The sequence below is a fragment of the Anas platyrhynchos genome, chromosome 3 (assembly GCF_047663525.1).
Source record: "Anas platyrhynchos isolate ZD024472 breed Pekin duck chromosome 3, IASCAAS_PekinDuck_T2T, whole genome shotgun sequence".
NCBI lineage: Eukaryota > Metazoa > Chordata > Aves > Anseriformes > Anatidae > Anas > Anas platyrhynchos.
Window position 1 is genome coordinate 46,903,259 of NC_092589.1, and position 22,862 is coordinate 46,926,120.

The 22,862-nt window shown below is 38.0% G+C and overlaps 1 protein-coding gene across 37 annotated transcripts in view; it reads right to left on the minus strand.

The window, feature by feature from the left end:
* The window catches only part of AFDN (afadin, adherens junction formation factor), a 128,739-nt gene that overhangs the window by 104,675 nt on the left and 1,202 nt on the right, over positions 1-22,862 (minus strand). The gene's annotated exons all lie outside the window — the stretch shown is intronic.

Sequence of the window (22,862 nt, forward strand, 5' to 3'; positions counted from 1 at the left end):
GCTCACTGCCAAATTGACATTGCTAAAGGTTTTATAGCAGGTCAAGATCTTGCCAAAAAGCAATGTGATAGCACAGGAACTGCACCGAACAGTTGCCAGCTTCATTAACCTTATTACCAGTTCAACTACCTCAAGAGACACTAATGTGCAACATTTAAATTCGTTCCAGTTGTACAACCATTGTTGCACTGTCTTGGAATTTGGTCCACGATCATTAAGTTCATGCATTCCAGATAACGTTGGTTCAAATCCAGCACTTGACTGGATTTCAAAAAGTTATTTTCCACGTATATTAAGTCAGTCAAGCAGGTCTAAGGGAATAATACCCTTTCAAAAATGTAGCCTAGAATGCAACCTTTGCTCTAGCAAATGCTCTCGATAGAAACGAAGAAAGAACCTCTTTTTGAACTACTGCTGTTTTTCCTTTCTACTTGAAGTACTTACCTTCCCCACTTGTCTCTCTCAGAAAAGAGAAACAACTTTAGTTTATAAAATCGTCAACTTCTATAATGTTATTTCTGCCAAAAACAAACAAACGGAACAACAAAACCAACAACCCGCCAAAAAATCCAAGGCCTGCACAGCTGAATGACGGTGGCTCTGACACAGTTAGCTGATCTCACTCAGAGATGTGCAACCACAGTGCTTACACACAGCTTCAGCTGGAGCACAAAAACACACAAATGCTAAGACAGCCTTCCATTTACTTATGCCATACATCCAAAAAATAGATATTCATTCAGTACAGATACAAAACAAGTAGCCAAATGAAAACAATGCCCAGTTTTACTCACAATTAAAGCATTAACTATAACCTTTCTGAACATTTAAAAGAAAAATTGGGTCCACATTGCAGCTTCCAAACAGAAGAGAGGGTGTCCAAAAAGATTGGGTTTTCTTTTTAATTCTGTCACTCACAATACCCTACAGGAGTCATCAGTCTGCATGGCTTGGGGTTTGTTTTGTTTTGTTTCAATTAAAGGAATCAGGTCATCTCTTAAAAGCTAAGAAGCAGCTTATTAATGCCATTAGTTATCTAATGGAGTCTGACAAGACTACCCAAGGACACAGATAGTATGGAAAAATCTTTACAATAGTTGCAATAGCTTGGTGAAGTTTATCTGTTGATGGCCTTCTCCCTGCAAATCCTACTTAATCCTGTTGTATAATCTTTGGCAACATTTTTACCAGGCACTGTGCTGGCTGAGTGACATTCAGCTTCAGTTAGCTGCATTCAAAAACAATGCAACTTGCTGACAAGTTAAAAAGGGGCTTTCTCTGCAGTAATGCCATCTCCGTTATCTTCAGACTGATAGCAATTCCGCACTCACTCTTTTGTGAAGCTTCCCTTTGACTTTTCATGCTATAAATAAATTCCTCTAACACAAAAGCTAGTTCAAAGTAGCCCTAAACATTTACACAGATTTCATACTTACATACTTATTCAACCAAAATATTTCTTTTCGTTCCAATTTCACTGTGAAACTCATTCGCTATTCTATCTACTTTTAGGTCTGAAAAAGATGATATAGTGGTAGCTATCAATGTAATAATGTGCTTGACTTTACTGCTGTGAGTGATTTGAGCTGGTGCCCCTCCTCTCATCCAAAGCCATTTAATCTTCCAAGTATTCACTGGTTTGCTTTTCTCCTAGGAGGTTCCACATTCATTTCCACCTCCAATAACATCTATTTTGCCAGACTAGAAGTAAGTTTACCAGCAGAAAGGTCTTGCCCAGTAAACAGATTCATTTACCAAGAAAACCTCTGTACCTCAGATGTTTCTTCTTTTACGTATCCTCTACATTTTTACTGTTAGAGCAGAATACAGAATGTAATGTACTCGTAGACCTGGAAATGAATTTCCTGAATGTCCTCAAGTGCCGATAACTGGAGATAAAAATTACTCTGCACGTGCTGTTGGCATAAGGCAGCAAGGGAGAGCACAACACCAAGCAACGGCAAACAGCGGGGACACTTGCAGGGGCTTTCTCCCTCCCTACCTGCCCTGCCTCCTATATCAACCCAAGCATTTCTGTGAACTCTGATGGGCTTTTTGCTCTGAACTAGCTCAAAGACAACCAACCCCTGTCCCCTCAGCTTTCAGAAGAGCCTCACCGTGGACTCACGTAAAGCCCAACCCAACGTCAGCATGACAGAGGGGTTACAGGAGAAGCTCTGGCAGCCAGGAAGCCATTTCCCTACCTGAAGAACTGAACATGGACTCACTTGCTCATACTTTTCCCCTCTGTAGCTACTGGTATTCAAAATAGAGCCAAGAACAATATTTCACAGAAGCAAGGAACGCCTCTGCGGACCCAGCACACCAGCCAACTGGGACGTGTGTCAGAGGCCAGCTCGAGCAGTATACAGAGGTAATAACCCGGTTATGCATGGGAATTGAGATACTTCATCACGCCTATCTAAACATCTATTTCACCAGCCTAAGCCTCCATAAACAGAACATTTTGAAAGTGATATGGTATTTGAAACTCAATATAATGGGCCTCAGAAACACTATTAAAATATAATCTGGCTATATTTCAATTAGTAAATCACTTAAGAGAATAGAAGCATTTTTGTTTATAATACTGAAGGATGTAGCATCTAACATCTAACACTAATGCTGCATAACATAAATACAGCTTCCTTTTATCTCACAGTTCATCTAAAGTTATCAAATACCAAGGTGGTGTTATTTTCTACTGGAAATAACTTTTCCCCAAAACCCTTTGGAACCACTGAGCACAGAGTACATTAGAGCTACAATCACCACCTGCTAATAGTAGCTTCAGAAATAGTTTTCATGTCCTGGACGTATAAATACAATACTGACAGGGATTCAGTTGATACAGGAATGCCACAAATAATGGAGGTGTTACTCAGTGATGCCAAGATACTTTCTGCGAAATATAACATCAGCTGTTGTCCACACAAAAGCACTGAGTTTTATGGTCCTCTGAGAGTCTCTGACTTCCTGCAGAGATCACAAAACAGGCCAGAAGAGGAAAGCAATCAAAATTATTAGAAGAAAATAACATTTGAGGAAGCCATCATAATTCAGAAAGTCAGTCCTGAGATAGGGTGGATAAAACGCGTTTGTAAAAGTTCAATTAAAGCTGCTAAAAGTAACCTTTAGTTGTACCACAAAGTAAGTCATTATAACAAAGAAGCACTTCAAAGCACTTCTTAACTGTATGAGTGAAAAACTACTCTTTCTAGAACCACGGCCACTGCATTTTCTCTCCCTCCTACTGCTTCGGAGTCTCTATTCCACATTCAGGACAACAATGCAAGTTTGGTGAGCGTGAGTAATGGCCAACTCTATTCCCGATAGGGGAAACAACAGTTGACCACTTGATTACATAGGAAGCTCCTCATTTCCTGTGCAATTCTCTTCATAACAGCATAAATAATCTAGAAAAAAATACCATGTGGTACAGAAAGACTGATGTGGATTTTTTGTCACAATGGATTTGGTCAGAAATCACCCTTAATTTTTTCAACAATAGAGCTGAGATATACGCCCAAGTTCAAAAAACATTTTTTGGCGGTATTTTAGAATTGTTGATCTTATGCTCCCAAATATGTTGGGGTTACGTCTCTAACTAGATTTAGTGTTCTGGTCAAGACTGTTCTCATTTTATGAAAAACTTCTGTTTCTGACCCGCAGCAAGATCTTTCTTTTTCACTTATTAATACTTCTTTAAAAATACAAAGAACATTTTGAATCGTCACTTTGTTGTGATAAAAGGTAAGATAAAAATCAGGCTTTACTTCTAGTCTCAATGAGGATTTGAAGGATGAGTATGTAATCAACTCACTCGATTACGTGCTCAAAGTTTTAAATAGCCAGTTGCTTACTTGCTCACTTTTTGTTTAAATATCAGAACAAATCCACTCCAACAGGTCAGCAACTGAATTCATACTGCCCCATCATTTTGTGTCTCTTTGCTCCTTCTTCCACCAAGAGCTGCTACTGGCTGCTTACAGAAGACCAAGGATGTTTCAGAGTGCAGTTCAGGCAGATCAATTACGCAAGTTGCTGTATGGAGCCAGGAGGAGATGGGAACAATGACTACTGAAAATCCAGATGTTTAATCATCACGTAAGCATCCTTCCCATTACTGCTTTCTTCTTCACCCTTCCTATGCACACGTGGCCTGGAATAACACAGTTAATAACAAGCAATACATTTCTGTATTTTAACTTTTCTTAGACAAAGCTGCAGCTTCATTCCTCGAACTGAGAGAACAGATGGCTACAGATCCTATAGCGTACAACTCAATGTTTCCTTCACAAATTTGCTTATTCAACATTAAGGTTTCATATTGTCATAATACAGACAGCCTCTCTCTACCATGCATAGCTGTGTTCAGATGAACAGCCTCTGTCAATGAAAGGAGACTTCTGGAAGAGTATTCTTCTTGATAAACTCCAGATTGTCATCACTGAACTTCTGAGGCAGACCAGTCCTGACCTACTGACTTTCCAGAGTGTGCAGTAAACCTTTTTAACCATGTTTATAGGTAGAAATCTAAGAAGCAGCATCCAGAGCAGGGGGATATCAGCTGAAGTAGAAACTTAGCTACTTACAGAACGGATAACAAGTTTCTATCAATGTAAGTTCTAATATAACAAGAAGGAAAGGTGATTTAAAGGTTTAAATGTAATACCAACATGTAACATTTAATATTGAATTTGGGGGATTTTGCATGCTTGGCTTATTTCAGTTTTACGTTCCTGCTACATTAATACTGTCCTTGGAACATTTACAGAATTAACAGATTCATAGAACCCAAGTTTCAAAATTTAAATTTTAATGGTAAAAATATTTCATTGAAGCAAAAAATAGCAATTTTCAACATTTGCAGCCAGATAGGACTATAGTCTACTTGGAAGAAATTCTAAAGAACTCGTTTCAATGAAAAATGTTACACTATCAGCATAGCTGTATTTCCATGCAATTGACCTAATCTCCATATCTAACCAACTATACCAGACATTTTGAAGTTCTGATACCATGAAAAAAGATCTTTCTGTGGTTCAAATTAAACTTTAATAGATAGAACTTTCTGTTTTTAAAGATCACAAATGCAAGAAACGTTAAGCAGCTACTGCCTGCCCCAAGCAATACACACTGGTATTTATAGATTTTCTTAGACATCATGCAGAGATCTGTATCACAACAGCAGAATTCAAAACAAAGAATAAGAGATTCAATATGAAAAAATAGCTTGTTAACACTCTGTACTGCACAAAATACAGAGTTATAAAACTAGCAGTAATGAGGAGTAAAAGCAAATATTACAATAAGGACATATCAACAGCAATTAAAAAAATAAAAATCAAGTATAACTCATTCACTGCAAGCACCTACTTCAGTAACTGCTACAGGCTTCCAATCTTCAGGAAAAGGAAATACAGGAGCAGAAAACAGTAACAGATCAGAGTGGAATTTGGACAGGTTGCAACCATGTCCTGCAATATTAGGATCTTGTTCAATCTCTTCCCCCAAAAAGCTGTCATGTAAGCTAAGTATGTTCCCTCAATGTATACCTATATCAAAGATCTGTACAGTATATCCCGAAACATTAAAATACTTTCGGTCATAGAAGGTGGGGAGCATAGAGGTAGCAGAAAGCTGTACTTTAAGTACTCAACTTCAACAAAGCACCTAAACATTTTAATATCCAAAGCACTCAAGCATGTAGGTAAGTGTTTTGCAAAAAGGGACATTCTGGCAAGGTAGACTTGGTGCTTTGGATTTTCTGGAGGGGAGCTTTTAAGGTTTGTTTGCCTTTTTTTTTTTTTTTTAACCCCTCCATTTCTGAATTCCATGGAGTTCGATGAAGACAAAAGCCCTGCCCCTGAAAGGTGTAATGTCTTGCAAGAATACAGACTCAGGAATGACTGACTGGCCAGGGAGCAGCTCTGCTACAAAGGAATAGGTGATCTTGGTAGATGGACATCAAGCAGAAGGTGAGTCAGAAGCATGCCCTGGCAAGAGTGGCCAACAGCATCTTGAGCTGCATTAACATGATTATTGTCTGTAGATCAAGTAAAATATTTATCCCCCTCTACTCATCAGTCTAGTTTTGTGGCATTGACAAGGGAAAAAGAGAGAAAATGCAGTAAGTTCAGCAGAGGGCCACAAGATGGTCAGAAGGATGGAAAACTGTCTTACAAGCAGAGTTGGAAGAAACTGGGTTTGTTCCACCTGAAAGAGGTGGCTTTAGGGAGACCTACAAAGCAGCCCCCAATATCTAGGCCATCAAGAAGATGCAGCAAGGATCTTCTCCAAGTAGTGCATGGTGGAAAGACAAGAGACAATGCATATAAATTGAAGCAGAAGAGGATATAAGGAAAAGTTTTCACCATGATGACAGTCAAGCAGTGGAGGAGGTTGCCCAGAGTGGTTGTACAGTACCCAGTTTTTTTTTTTTGGGGGGGAGGACGGGAGGGAGGGAAGGTTCAAGACCTCAGTGGATAAAGCCCTCAGGGCTGACCCAGCTTTGAGCAGGAGATTGGACTACAGACCTCCTTGAGGTCTCTTCCAACCCAAAATATCCTATGATCTTATTTAAACATCCATGTAGAACACGTTTTAGACTGATTTTCCAAAATTAATCTTCTACAGAAAACATTAATTATTACACCAGCCAGATAGGTAGATATCCTTAGTTAATACAAGCTGAGCTCCAAGCACAGAATAACAGAGGACTAGACCAGTAGGAGAGCACTGATACTGAGATATCCCAACACATACGGAAGGAAGGGCCATGACACAAGGGATGAAACAAAATAAATATGGTAGTTTCAGTAGCAGCATGATGTTTTCCAATTTCTCTTCAGGTGTGAGTCCAACTGACAGACATTAAAGACACTGAAACCGAGATGTGTGGTTCTGCTACGTATCTCACGTCATTTCTCCATCTAATACAACGCCGTCCACACCAGATGGAAATTAAATCATCTCAGAGATCACCAGGCGAAACACCGCATAGCAGCTCTAAAAGAAGCTTGCTTACTCTATTCAACAGCACTAAGACTAGCCCCTAACCCATTTTTGCTTTAAGGATACAAAGTCATACTTTATCATATAAATAGCTTGTCAGTAGCTGTCAGGATGATTTTTTTTTTAACAGGTAAGTCCTGTTCATTCTTCAAGAAAGATTATACAACCATAAAGCAATGAAAGATTAGAAAAAGCGAGACACACCCAGAAATGTAAGGCAAAGATTCAGAAGCAGAGGTGTTCAAAGAAACCAAAATATGAAGTATTTTGCCCCATATCCTCAAACTGGTGAGATTTCCTTATGTTGTACATGGCACTTCTGAACATGCTTGTTTACCAGAGGATTTCAGACAGATGTTTATTTAAAAAATAAAAATCACATGCTAATCACAGCAGAACATCTTCTGAAGATGAACCACACAGAGCAATAAAGTATCAGAAGAAAACAAAGAAAATAGGAACAGAAGGAAAGTAGAGAAAAGCAGGACAGAAGGGACTACGAGAAGAACAAAGAAGCACTAGTCTAATTATATTAGCAGTCCAGTTTCAAACGTCTCAACTCGTTCACTTCAAACAAGGATACATCATGGACAGAAACAGACCCAAAATGTATCTGAACTTCAGGCGTTAAAAAGAAGGTCTTTGTTTTCCAGGTTCTCACAAACGAAAGAACACAATGAAACAAAAGTTCCCAAATCCACACGAGCAATCTGCCTCTTTCATTTTTTAAAAACAATGAAAAAAGGCAAAAATAATTTGGAAAGAAGATAATAGTCTTATTCTAAGGAGAAAAATACATAGTATACTTGTGGTTGACCTTAACAATCTCAAAATACTAGGCAACCAATTCAACTTTCAACCTCTCCTTAAATTACATTCAGAAAGTAAGACTTATTTTCTGCAAACTGAATTTAGCTGGCACACCAGTATGTAGTTAATAAGTTTTATGCAATCAAGACGTGTTATGGTCTTTTATTTTCTATTTGCCACTGTATAATTACAGCTGCGTGACAAGGAGATACTGTTCAAAAGATGCAGGTTTAGGTCCTGCACCACAAAAATTGTTCACAGCACTGGTTCTAGAGAACAACTACACTAACAACTAAGATGTTCCTAGTCATTCTAAATAATTTCATGATAAAAAACTCCCAGGTAAATGCTCACCCCTGCATTTGATACTAGACCAACAGTAATTCCTTGTAAAAACAATCGGGTATTTCTCAATCTGTCAGTAACGAGTTGTTTCCGAACTGTAAACTGGATACCCAAAGCATTCAAGATGACAGCTCATCCACAGAAAAAAAAACATTAGATCATGCCACTGACGCTACTTTTCACATCTGGATCACCTTGTTGTCTTTTAAGAGCAACTTTGATACTTCGTAGTTGTCACTGGGTTATCACTATGTGTCTGACAGACAGGTAATATCCACAAAAATCACAAGCAAAACAAAAACACCGTCTTCACTGTCAGAAGTGTGGAAATTCTCAATGGAGAAGGCAAGTGGGTGATCGGGTTTTGGTATCAGTTTCTTTATAAATAATGTGATGTAAAAAGGAAGGGTTTTCTTGATCCTAACTGATTAAGCGAACCAAGCACTGAAGAACTAGGAAGACTAGGTTGGATTTTTTTTTTTTTTTAATGTCACGAAAAGAGAACAGTTCTTTTGTTTGTCTTTTTGATTCATACCTTTCAAATGCATATCCAAGAGACAGCATACGTTTTAGCTCACAAACGTTATGGTCCAGATTTATTTTTTCCAATCAAAACTGTATACAGCAGAAGCTAGGAGGAATAATGAAGGTGACTAATTAGTTTAACTGATTCTAGAAGACAGGAATCGCATTTCCAGTCTTCTGTCCTGAAGTCAAGCTGCCATACATTACAAAATACGTTTGTGCCTTTAGAGCACAAACAAACACACAACCAAATGATACAGTAGTCTCGACCAATTATAAATTTTTTTCCCCCTCAAGATGTTAATTTCCAATGATGGCACCTCCACAAGGCCTTCAGCCTGAAATTCTAGACTATTTGATGTGTCAAATTGCTAAAGGGAAGCAGAAAAGCTAACAGAAATAGAACTTTTTTTTGCCAAACCCTTTTTTTTTTTTTTCAGATGTTCTACAGAACAACAGAAGAGCAAGTCCAATTTCCCCTGTAAGGATACAGGTCTCCATTTTGCAACCTCTTCCATTTGGATGGAACCATACTGAGAAGTCAGACGGATTACTTTGCAACCTCAGAGTCAGAAACAGGAATTTCAGCATCCACTTTTTTAAAGCCGTGATCAACAAATACTGAGCTTAGACACACAGCTTATTCCTGCGTCATGAAGGATCCATTCTTTATCATCAGGGAAGTTTACATTGCAAAGCAATGAACGTTTTCATGACTGTTTCTAGGAGAAATTGATCTCAAAAAGCAGGTTTCAATAACAACCAAGTCCAGAACCCGTTTATTTATTTTTAAAACAAGGCAAAGTAAGTTCTTTTGACAACTATTTTTCACTACTTCAAAAATTCAAAAGCTCTGAAATACCCTTCAGCTTTGGGAAGAAACAGTTTGAAATACTTCTCAATCTGAACATACAATGTATACCTTTCAATGAGGATTTGAAAGGTGATTTTGATTGAAAGGCTGGTTAAAATTACATAAAGTGAAGAACACTTCCCCAGTCAGGTAAGTGACTTTGTACTGGGGAATCCACCCTTTACATTTCACCCTTTATATGGCACATCTGATTACCAAAGGAGCTTTGTTTAAAAAAAGCTTTACTGGCTCTATTTTAAGAATTTATTCCAGAAGATGACAAATTACAGTTTTTTACCACGTAGCACTGGATTAGCAAAACCGGTCTCTGCAGCCACGTTAATCAGGAGTCACCAGAAGTGTTTCCCAATGCTATTGTACATGAATTCCTCTTCTCGGTAAGTGGTGCACCTCTGCCCAGTAGCTATTTTTGCAGTCAGTTACATGACTTAGACGTTCAGCTAATTTCAGCTAAGAAAACTCCCACCTTTCATTGCAAAAACTACAAAGACTAAAAAAAGACTGAAAATGGATTGCTTAGTTACTTTCAAGCATTTCCTTGCTCTAAAGTACAGTTCTATTAAATAACCTTTATTTTATTCTTATCAAAGGGCTGTCATTCCTGCAGCACATGAACCAAGGACAAGTTACAATACAAACATTAATGCAGATGATTAACCGTGAACAGGAGTATTTCGAGTTTAAACAGGCTCAGATTACAAAAGCATTTAGTAACTTGGTTTGGCTTACTCAGATATTAAAACATAGTTAATGTAGGCGATACTACCCTGTAAGATTTCAAGTATCTTCTGACTCACCGCGAAACAATTTAGGCTTTAACTGATGATATTATCCAAAGAATCCTAGCAGCAAATCGGAATTAACGCAAGAGTGAAGTTGTGCTGAAAGACAGGTCTAACCTCTTGTTAGTGACTGTGTGTCACAAGAATATGAAAAGATGACCTGAAAAAAAAAAGTCTGTAAAGAAACAATGAATGACTGCAGTAGACAGAAGTGGAAGGGTGTTTAAAGTAGGAGGCACCTCTAGCCCCTTTTTCGCTTATTTAAACAGCAATCAATAATCTCTCCCAGTGCAGTGTGTGCTAACTACTGCTTCCTTTTCCTATTTCTGCAGACTGCATTTTTTTCCAGGCTTATTTGTACAATACAACCCCGCCCCCCCAAAAAAATAATCTGTGTTTGATGTTTTATTTAATATGGTGTTAACTAAGAATGTACATGCTTTTTTTTTGAAAAAATACTATTAACTGCAATGAGAAGCGCACCTTCTTTAACATTAGGTACTTTGAGTAAGTAGTTCAAGGAGTTTTGTTTTTTTTTCTTTTGTTTTATAATTACAAATCATTTGGGATCACTTTAAGAATATTAATAAAACATGTCTTAATTAACAGTTGATAGTTTTCCTTACAGCTTGAATACCAGAAAGTTACACATTTGGAGAAGAGAAATTATTCAGCAAGTTCAAAAATTAACAATTACCAATTTACCAAGATGAGACCATCTCATGTAAGTCTGATATTTAAGTATTTTTGTAACAAAGAAATAAAATTTAAAAAAAGATTAATATGATTCAAGTTTTCTGTGAAGATGCATAATCTTTTCCACACTGTATGCAGGTATCAAACGGAGAAGAGGAGCATTCTCAGCCATGCCAGACAAGTAAGCTTAAGACTTAACTGGGATGGGACAAATGAGATGCTAGATGTGAATAACTCTTTTTGGCCACGTTTTATAAGATGAAATCTCAAATTAGCATGACCTAGTGAATAACCAACTGCATACACGAATAAAATCTGGCATCTATTTCTGGCTCTGTAGTAACCAAATTTGCTACATCATTTTCAGCATGTTACTTCATGTAGATGCACTGCTATTTTCCCATCCTATTGTCCTGTAGCCATTACAACAAAGTAAGAATGCTAGATGTCTTTTAAACAAGCACAAGACAGATTAAGAGAAGGCTACCTCTACACACAAATAGAAGTCACGGATGATTTAAATCTCATCTTGTTTAATAGCATCTTTTGGAAGCATTCTAAGCGAAACAATCAGCAATATCAATGGTTTCCAAACATTTTTGATCATTTGCCTCTTCTCCTGAACTACAGACTCAAAATTCCTCATTACCAAAAACACCCTCCCACCCCAAAAAAAAAAAAGCACCCCACAAAAATAACCATCATAGCTATTCTACCTATGAAACACTTAAATCATCACTCAAATGTGTAGAAAGAAGTAGACTACAGCGTGTTGTTTTGTCCTGACATATATGAACAGGAAAGCTCAGTAATCCAAAAAAAAAGTCCACTAGTATATGGCAAGTGATTATCTTTTCCCAACAAATGGGGTAAGCTTTGGCAGGATCTCAACTTGTCAAATGTCTTTTTCATTTCAGTTAGATTTCACGTATGCAAGGAAAGGAACTTTTGAAATAAACTATGCACCAATTAAAATGTCATCATTTAACACCAGCCAGACATTGGGAGTGGAAGATAATGAAGAGAGAAGGCTCGCCAAAGTTTTTGAAAGCCATAGCAAATATCAGCATACAAATGTAACTGCTACTACTCAGTACCTCTGAATTCTGCAAAAGTGGTAAGAATGAGGTACAGCATCTGCTGAACAGCAGCAGAAAAAAAAAAAAAAAAAAAAAGCATCCCTGCCTCTCACCATCACTACCACTGCCATATATATATATACTTGGAACAGAAAAAGGACAGCTCTGAGATGCAGAAAGCAACCCATTTGATGGCGATCGGGTGGCAGTGATGGAAAGAAGGCAACAAACACTACCATCTTTCTTTCTGTACCTCAGAAGTTATGAGAGTTGGGTGAAGAAGAGGCTGTAGACAGAATATGTACATACATAAGTACTATTTATCCTCTTACAGCCACTTAAGTTAGAAAAGGCTTCAGATAGCTTAAGCATCCATCAGCCATGCCAAAAAAGCAGTGTTCTTCAGTATTTTACTTCAGAAATTAAGAGTATAAAGCTATCAGAAATATTCTGGTATTTCTTTCTACGTGCAGACTTCCCACAATGCAATCCAGAGTAATGTTTAGCTGAGGAATAGACTACTCTATCTGATACTGTCACGGTATTACCTCGGAAGGGACCTGGAACTTGGAAAAAAAAGTCATGCCTGTCTGAGATCAGAGCAAATGCCCTTGCCATTTTGCACCAGAAAGAACCACCCTGCTTATCCTCACGAGTTGGCAAAAGCTAGCTCTACCCTGACTGCTGTGAGTAGGACCCCGAACACCTTTGAGGTGGTTAGGACAGATTTTTTCCCAGTGGTGCAGAATTTTCTTCCCAGCAGCATGGAGGGAAGTGTGGAAGAGAAAGGTCCTAAGCGGACTGGTACTGAGAGAGCTGGTCAGTGCATTCATAATGATGTGCACGGGTACCTATAAGCATCCATGCACACAAGGATGCTCAAAGAGCTGGAGACAAACATGGAACACCAAAAACAGACGCTCCAGGTAAATGCTGAGTTTCAGGAGGTTTCTACAAACCTCAGACTTCATGATCAGAGTGCTGTACAATACTTAGCATGCGACTGTTTCATGTTGGTACAATGCTGTTCAAGTTTTGTGCTGCTCCCTGACACTTGTCACTCAAGACAAATGAAAACTTCTTTGAGAAGGCAGCCAAAGTTTTCAAATATGGTTTATCTTACAAACCTGATGCGCTGTTGTTTGTTTTTTTTAAGTTGAAGACTCGGGAAGAATTGATCAAACAGAAGAATTATGGAGTTTGCAGTAGACTTCAAACAATTTATTTGGAAGCAAGAAGAATTAGCAACTCTTTCAAAACTAATTCTGAGGATACAAGACAGTATCATATTAAGGGATTTTCTTCATCACTACATTGGAAAATTCTTCTAAAGTTTGGAACGTTATAAAATTTAAATACTGTAAAACCATCACAGATCCTACCTTACAGACCAACTTTATTCAAAAACTGAATACATATAGACAGAAATCAAAAGGTAGCGGGGAAAAAAAAATAAAACATTTTTACCCACTGACTAAGTTTAAAGAATAAAGACAATATCTCTCTTCTTCCACATTTTTCCCACTAAACGGCTAAAACACCCGAGAAATCTCAAATCCAGCTCACATCTTGAACACTTACTGGGAACGCAACTATTTCATCACTTTGGGATGATTAGGTCTCTAGATGCTTCTAAATGGCTTCAGTGAACGTGCCAACAGTCTGCATAAAATTACTTTATTGGTCTCTTTTTTTCCATAGCCTACGTATCAATCCTCATCTGCCTGAAAACAGTTTGTTACGGGCACTGCAGCTGAATTTCTTGGAATAATCCTTGATGCACTACAATAACAACAAAAGCACTTTAAATAATAGATGCAATTTTGGTATTTCTGGAGATTTTATCAAAAGTATTCCAGTATCTATCTTTTACAAAAGAAAGAAGGACTTTGTTAGAACATCTCAAAAAAATTTAGGAAGGAAACAGTTGATTTTAAACAATGGTTTCAACAAAGCAAAAGGATTAGAACACAAAATGCAACAATCTTACGTAATTCCACTTTTTAGTTTCTCCACTATACAGCAAACACTAGATATATAAGCAATCAACCAAAACCAATTAGCAGGATTGAGCAATGTTTTCGTTAGCATTGTCTTTCCATCACAAATACCAAATTCTTTTCCTCATCTAGATGTGAAAAATATCCCAGTCTTTGAATTGTCAGAACATATACAGTAAGTGTTAAAGAAATCCTTTTACCTTTCCATCTGTCCACATTGGAAATCAGTAGTACTCGTTCAGTAAGACTAACACTTCACATGGAAACAACTTACATGTTTCCTAATAAAATCCCCAGTATTCTACAAGTAGTATGAAATGTCTGGATATAATCCAAACATGGTAAATATTACTGATATAAGTGTGTGTGTGTGTGTGAGAGAGAGAGAGAGAGAGAGAGAAGGTGGATGTAAGACAGATTTCTCCAGATCTCTCAACACGAAAGAAATTGTATTATAAAGAAAATTTTATAAAGCAACGCTTTCCAAAACAAAGCCTTGTACAGCCTGGTCTGTTTCCACATATGTAATGTCTTCCTGGACAGGAAAATGCATCACGGACAGCACTGTGCTGATGCTTTTGAAATGAAGTACCTAGAGTAATTGCTTTTACTAAAACTGAGAACAATAACAAAATGGTTAAAGGCTTTTTCATTATTATTAGGTTTTAATTTCAAACTGCTGCACTGCTCAAAGCAGAGCAGCTTCTGGGAGGGCAGGGGGAGGAAGGGGACCTTTTGTTGCTGTGGCCACTGGGGGAGGAGAGGCTTTCTTTGTTGTTTGAACTCTTTTGCCCAACCATAGGCTATGCACCAGCCGCTAATCTGCATTGAGAGGGGGGATTCTGATCTTCCACTGCGTTTTGTCAGCAATACAATGATCATATATGGAAAAGCATGACACTCCAATTAAGTTGTGTCCCTGCCTGTAAGAGAATACCCAAAGGTGGACTGACAAGGGGAAAATGACAAAGAGAAAGCTATGCTAAGCCACTCCTCCAGTGCTTGAAAAAACTGGGCATTGAAACTTCAGTTCATAGATACTGCTATGGGCAACATACTTTGGCAACAGTATTTATCTGGCCAACAGACAAACAACTCTTTCACTTTATCCCTGTTATAAAGGTGTTTTCACTATGCAATAGACCAGAAATTACGCCATGTCTTGGTACAATTCATCAAGGGCAAACCTTGAGAGACTCAATAAAGGAATTGTAAATCCAGCACCAGATAGTAAGTTATTGCAGGAGTTTTCATATTCCTCAGGTCTAGTTGCAGAACATGAAAACAGCTCAACTCTGTTGAGTTGTGTTAAACAATGAACAAACAAACCAAACCCTGAAGCCACTAACATACATCATTTTTGTTTCATCATACCAGTGCTATATAGCAACCAGGGCTGTACTTCACAAAACCTTTTCTAGAATATTTACCCAAGAGCTGACCTGGCATTAGGAATTGTGCCTTCAAACATGCACTCAACTTCAAAATACAAATCATAAGGTTTTCTAATGTAATTGAAAAGAATTACTACAATAAATCAACTATTTTTTAAAGACCGGTGCATCTTCTATTGTTAGAATATGCAAGTAAAATCAGAAGTTCATCAATAATTATTCTTAAGACATATTAAGATCTACCACTAAAAACATAAAAAAAGCAAAGTTGATGAATTGCGATTTCTCCTCTCAAAAGTGTGATGGGAACAAAATGAGAGCAACCAACCTATATCAGACTAGTAATATGCAATCTTCATCAGGATAATCATAAGTTCTACTACCAGACTTCTCCATTTATATGAAGAGATTCAAAGACCAGTAAGACATGCACTTCAGAAACGCAACAGTAAGAAATATCCAGGCTACATTATCTGAAGAGTAGCTGACCTAAGGGCCTAGCATCGAGGTGAGCACACAAGAAAAAAGCAGCTCTATGCAAGGTCAAGAAATTCAGCATAACTACAGCCACCAAGCGTTTCACAGCTGAACACCTTAAAACTAAAACCTGTAACAGAGGTACATGGCCATAATCCCTAAGTACTACACAAAATGTTTTTACCAAGTTACACACCCCTAACAGAGAAAGAGTAGTCACCTATGTGTCAGCAACCTGACAGAGAAAAAGACAAGGATGACGTGTGGACTTCACGTCAAATCTGATCCTTCAGTCTTACAAGAAAACCAAACCAGACAGCCATGAAAGGCAGTGCAATTAGATGATCGAGGTCAACTAACCACATGGAAAACTTACCTTCCCACTGCAAAAAGTTGCTATGAACATACAAACTTGCTCACTATGCAGAAGTTCACAAGGCATGATATGGTTCACGAAGACAGAGCCTTACTGCTAGACCTGAACTATTTTTCATCAATAATTTAATCAATTTCATATCTCAGTTCCCTCCTGTCTTCATCTTGGATAACCAAATTTCTGGATAGGTACAATCACATAAAAGCAGTGCTTTATCCACAATTAAAGATTAGGGGGAGAAAAAATGTGCAGTGTTTAAACTCTGGCAACATGATTTATGAGCTAAGTCACATACATAACCAGAAAAACCACCTAACACTTAGTTTGGTTTATCTTGATTGAAAGAGTATTTCAATCTTAATTTTATCTTTACAACTACGGGGCTAAGACAATAAAAGAGCCAGCTCTGATATACAGCTTGGCTACAAAAAACACGCTAGCAAAAACTTGGAAAAGATTTGAACACTTGATTTACTGAGGCCACTGAACTTAATGAAAACACCAGAAATTTGTGTTGGTCTTGTAAATTTCAGCTTCAGTTACCATATTCTTAACTGTTTAGCAAATAATAAAAGTAGCATCTTGATGCAAATTGGGAAAGGCTACATTTCCCTCCTTGAAATAAAGGAACATGGGAGGAGATGAGATGATGAACATATGGAAAGAAAATAGAGCAAAGGAAAAACAGAAATTTGGAAAAAAGCATTGGCCTTTGAGTACTTTCCCTTTTAATGAACTTGCATTTCTCTTGCTGAATGAAATGCATCATGCTCTATTCTTACACAAACCTCAAGAAATTTGCAGTGAAACGCGCGTTCAACATTATTTAATCATTTCAAGTCTTGTACAAAACTATACAGCAGAAACTCCATGCTGGTTGGTTATACAGCAATACTTAACTCTGCTATGAGCTACGCATAATGCAACATGTGTTGCCCACTTGTCTTCGTCTTCATTACTGCAGCAATTAACATTAATGGAATATATTATTTAACAGTTATTGAAATCATTCAGTAGGTTGATATTTTATATTCAGTTATAAAACTATCCTCCTAAAATGCTACAGCATTTAGCTAGTAGCAACTATTTTAAGCTGAAAATCATTCTCCAAGAAAAGATGGCCAAAATCAATGCAACGGTCTTAACAGCACAAATTAACAGGTTCAAGTCTTTTTCACAAACTAAAACCTCATACATCTTTACTCACTGAAATAAGCATTGCTTGAAAATGTATTTAAATATGTAAATATTTTTTCTAACCCCAAATCTCCCAAACCCCCAAATTATCTAAGCAGTGCTTTACTCAAGTGTACTTCAGAAGAGGCTTGCATTAGCTTGAAGTTCTACATTTTGAAAGAGAGAGCAAGTACTGCATGACTTATCTGGAACGTCTGCTAAGTTTGACTTCACTTACATTTATCATAACATTGAGCTTATTAATTCACACTGTGATTTTCAACTCCATCTTCAACAGAAACATCGGCCAAAACCTGAAGTTATTCTTTAATGGAATGCTCTGAATTTTGGATAGCCATAATCTATTTTGCTTCATTTATAACAAAGCAGCTTTTCAAACAAATATTGACACAAAGATAAATTCAGAGTGCTTTCTACAACCTTAGAGTGCGATCTACAACCTTATCACAAACATCAGCTCATGTCAAATTTTAACACCTTCCATTTAAGTTTTAGTTCTCCTTATGCCATTTGGATGGATATTTCTTATGGAAAACGGTGAAGTTTTGTCAACTATAAAGCAAGTTTGTCCACAAACACCATTAAGGTGTGTTCCACTTATTTTGTTTTAACCCTTCTGAAAGGGAGAGAGAGAGTTCTGTCAGAAAAAGCACACTTACACAAAGTAAATTCCTGGCATTTCCAGAGGGATAGGTTCTCAATTGAAAAGTAATGCTCATCAATGGCATTTTACTCAGGCAACAGATTCACACATCGGGAGGGAATTCTTACAGCCAGTATGTCTGAATCGTATGGACCTAATTAGCTACTAAGTCAAGAAATAACTTACATAAGGAATACTAAAAGAATAGCAGAAAGCTTCTTCCTATAAGAAAACCATTTCCATTCTATTATGTTTGTTGTCTGTAGATTGTGGTCAAGATCTTAGTCCAAACTTATTATCACCCTCTAGATAGCAGCAATTATATCTCATTTGTGAAGACAGGCTATACACTTTTACTCGGCTAAAGAAGAACTGATCTCCAAGCAGTCCTTTTAATGCAAATGAGAAGACCTCTGTCCATGATTTCTTTTCTTCAGACATTTTAATGCAGAAGCCAACAATCTCAGTAAGCTGCAATTAGAAATTGCTAACCTATAACTAATGCTTCAGTGTTTTAACCTCCTCTTTAACTGTGCCTGTTTAGTGGTAATCGGAATATATTCTACTCACTAAACAGTGTGGGCATCAGCCCTTTAAATTTCCAGGACACTTTCCAGACTGTCTAAATATTACCTTAAACATTTGTAGCAAAGACAGTTTATTTTCCATATTATGGGTTTGGTACACTTAAAAAGATAGCATTGTAGATCTCATTGTTAGATCTGTTCATCAGCTTCTCGGTATCCATAGTTTGCAGAGTTCCACTAAAAGCTACTGGAAGTTGTGGGATCCGAAGCATGGAGAAAGCACAAGCATCTTTCCCATTTATATGATGATTACCTAGCTTCAGACTTGCACTTCCACTACCAGTCTCGCCCCCAGTGTGATAGGCAGTCACTGGTAATCCCAATCCTAAAACATGAGTTCTTTCAAAGTCACAGAGGCAGATTTTTAAAAGCAAATGGGTGAGCAACCATGCAGATAGGAATCTGCAGGGGTTTTAAAACTTAAAAGATTCCGAATTCTTATTGCTTTAATGGGATTTGAACAACAAGCTTGCATTAACTATTCTGAAAAGACTACAAACTCAGGGCATATACCAGGCACCCCCGTGATAATTATTTGCAACACTCTGTGAACCAGAATCAGATCTGAATCCAAAGAACAAACACGAAAACTGTATCAGCCTTAATATATCCTGTTATCTACTGCACTGTGTAAACACCTTCCTTAAATAGATTACTTATTTGTATTTAAAGCCTGTGAAAAGAATTTGAAATGTACCGACTAGACCAAATACATATACAGTACCAGGAGATGGGGGAAGTCAGTATTAAAAACAAAACAAAGAAACAAACACCAAATAACACCCAAGAAACACCCCCGCACTGAGGAGCTGGAGAGTTATTCCTAGTACCTTGCTGCTGTGCCTACACAAGTTGTTTTCCAGCAAAAATAAAATCACTGAAATCTTCATTTAGGCTTGTCTTGCTTTAAACTGCGGCCATTTAAAAGTTAAATACTCTATTATGAGTTATTCTCAATACAAAGCCTGTTACTTCTCTGAGTTTTTTTTTTTATTAGACTTTGCTACATTTGTTAATACAGAGGTATATTAGATCAGTTCAGAAAAGCTTTCTCCATCAGAAAATGAAACAACAACAAATCAATGCTTCTGACAACAACCCCTGAGCCCTCAGGCAATTATGACAAAAACCCCAGCCATTCTAAAAAGTGTCCTTCTCAAAAAAAAAAAACAACAAAAAAAAAAACACCACACACTACTCTCATTCCTAATCCACAAACCATGTTCAGAAAAAAATAGTGCTTCTCTTTTTCTCTTATGCAGTTACCAAGGCATACATTAAAGATGAAACTGTATGTTGTCATTAAGATCAACAACAGTTAAAATGCCCATTTGACGTATGGCATCTTAAACCAACAAATCTGAAATGCTTTCAGAAGATTTACATTTATTGTATCTGAGAGTGATAAATGTACTGGCCTCCAATGCTTTTGCTTTCCTCGCTCTCACCCAAAGCCTTCATACACACTTCATATAATCAATCACTTAAATTCAGTAAGCAACATCATTTAAAAAACAATGAATTTATACACTACTTTTTTTGATCTACGAGCTCCTGAACATTATACACTTATTATCAAGTCATTAGTTCAAAGTTTTTCCCATTTGAAAACTCTGGTTACTATAATCACTTAAGACTTAAATCAAGACCAAAACCTCAATTTACTTCCTATTGCAAACGGTCTGAAGATTTCTTACCGTGTTTCCATTCTTGGCCAAAAAAAGGGGGAAAAAAGCAGGCCAAATATTAAAAGCATCCAAAAATCTGGTAATACTGCAGAGAAAGGCAAGGGGAAAGTGGAACAGAAAAGGGAAGCAGATTTAAACAAAACGATTAACATGCTGTTTCATTTCCAATTGGATTGTTATCTACAAAACCATGAATCATCCCACATTTCCCAAAAACCTGCTGTATCTTTTTTAGACTTTAAGTGAGTAGTTGTCTCATCATTTAAAGTAAGGACAGTAAAGCTTACTTTAATGAAGTTCAAATTACTCAGCACTATACAGCCCTTCAGCAAGGATCTGTACCTAGCACCACTCCAGACAAGGCTAGAGTTTAACGACTATTAGCTGCTAAAACTTTAAAAACAAAACTTTTATTTTATTCATTTACAAGCCCCTCAAGCCATTGAGTTGCCCTCAACTCATTTCTGAATTAAAAAGTCTCTGGAATGAACAGAATGAAAACTATTCACGGATTTCTCAGAGCAGCAACACGTGTTAATTTAAACACTATTAGGTTTTTACCTATTTTATCTTGCTCTCAGGCATGAGCTGACACGTGACTTCAGTGAAAGCATCAGTAGGTAAAGATAGGAAACCAAAGAAGACTCACATTTCTTCCTCACATTTCTTCTCACAGAGAGAAAAATACCTAATTTTGACCACTGAACAGAAGTTCCCCCGCTCCCTGTTTTGCTAAGGAAAAGTAGCACTGAATGACTTACTTAACTATTCGTATCACATAACAAGCTAGGAGAAAATTAGTAATACAACTCAACTCTGCACCCTACCCAAGGCTCTTGTTTCCCACTATCTCACCGGCAGTATGCTCTAAGAAACGACTCACGCCTAACTCTGAAGAGAGGCAAACAGAGCAGTGGATACCTAATCCCTGAGGGCCGGTCCACACAATGAAATATTAACAGGAATTCAGACTGATTCATTTCATGAAGTATTTCCCTGAAAAACAATCACGCATTTAAACTAGGTTCAGAACCCTACTCTGGGCATCCAAAACCAAGTCACATTTCACACTTTTCTTTGAAGTGGTAAGGACCCGATGGGCTGGGAGCATTTTACGTTAGATTTCACTTTTCCTTTTGGAATAAAAGCTACCTTAAACCCTACTGTTAAGGAAGAGATTAGCTCCTCTGGAAATGCCTACTGCCTGTACGCAGGAAACTCAAAGGAGAAGTCACTTAGAGCAGAGTGTTTACACTGAAGGGATGCCTGGAGAATGACTGTGAGGCAGCAGGTCTCGATATTCAGAACATGATATATACAACCAGGAGCTCCTGGGTGACAGCTCGCAGCGCTGGCACGTGCTCCCTGCTGCCTCAACGCAGCCTGCCAAAGCCATGCCTGAACAGTTTAAAACAACACAACCCGAGCCGGATCAGGCACACCTGAGCAAAAGCCACATCCAAGCCACTGCGTCTTTACAGAAGCTACACCTGCTGCAGCCTCCACGCTAAGTACAATGTGCCTTATTTCCAAACTGAGCCAGAAACAGTGTGGAAAACAAGAGGGCTGGCATCTCTCAAGCAGTCTGGTAAAAGGGCTTTTATTTCAGCTGATAAACAGCACGCAAGTCAATCACACCGTCATCTGGGTTGAAAATATTGCCAAAATTGCATCAGCTCAGCGTAATGGTGAGACAAGTGTGAGCTTTTGTACTCGTAATTATCTGGAAGGAAAATATACTTTACTCCGAAACTGTTACCCGCTGTCACTTTACTGTAGACACCTGCAGTCTTATCAGAAGTCGTTAGACGCAGTGCTCTAAAAAGCTCAGATGTTCAGAGATATCCCTGCACTTAATTTTTACTATCGGTAGTTCAACTGAAATAAATGTCATCACTGACAGCAGTAAGTATGCCCCTGCACAGGTTCACAGGCTTAAACCACACAAGCGTGGAGCTAGCGCAACCAAAATCGATGTTTCTTGGCATAGTCACTACAATGAGGCTGAGAGCTTTTGTGCAAAATCCAGTTCAGTATGACAAACACGCAAGGCTGCCCTGAAACACGGTAAGGTTTGTTAAGCCAGCGATTACAGAAGGACAGAAGTACAACTTCTCACAAAGGTGAAGAAAAGAGGTTGGAGTTGGAAGGTGTGGGGAGTGGACATACGCAAGACCCAGAGAGTGAGCTGGCCGTGGACAGCCAGCCGCCAACCTGCAGCTCCAGAACAACAACGCTGCCTCCTCTACCACAACCGTGGAGCCTCCTTTGTGCTCCTATCAGCCCAATTTTTGGAACGAGCAACTGGCAGCCAGCAGCAGTACGGGTAAAACCTGAGCAGCACGACCAGCGCAAGGTGCAGGCACCACCAC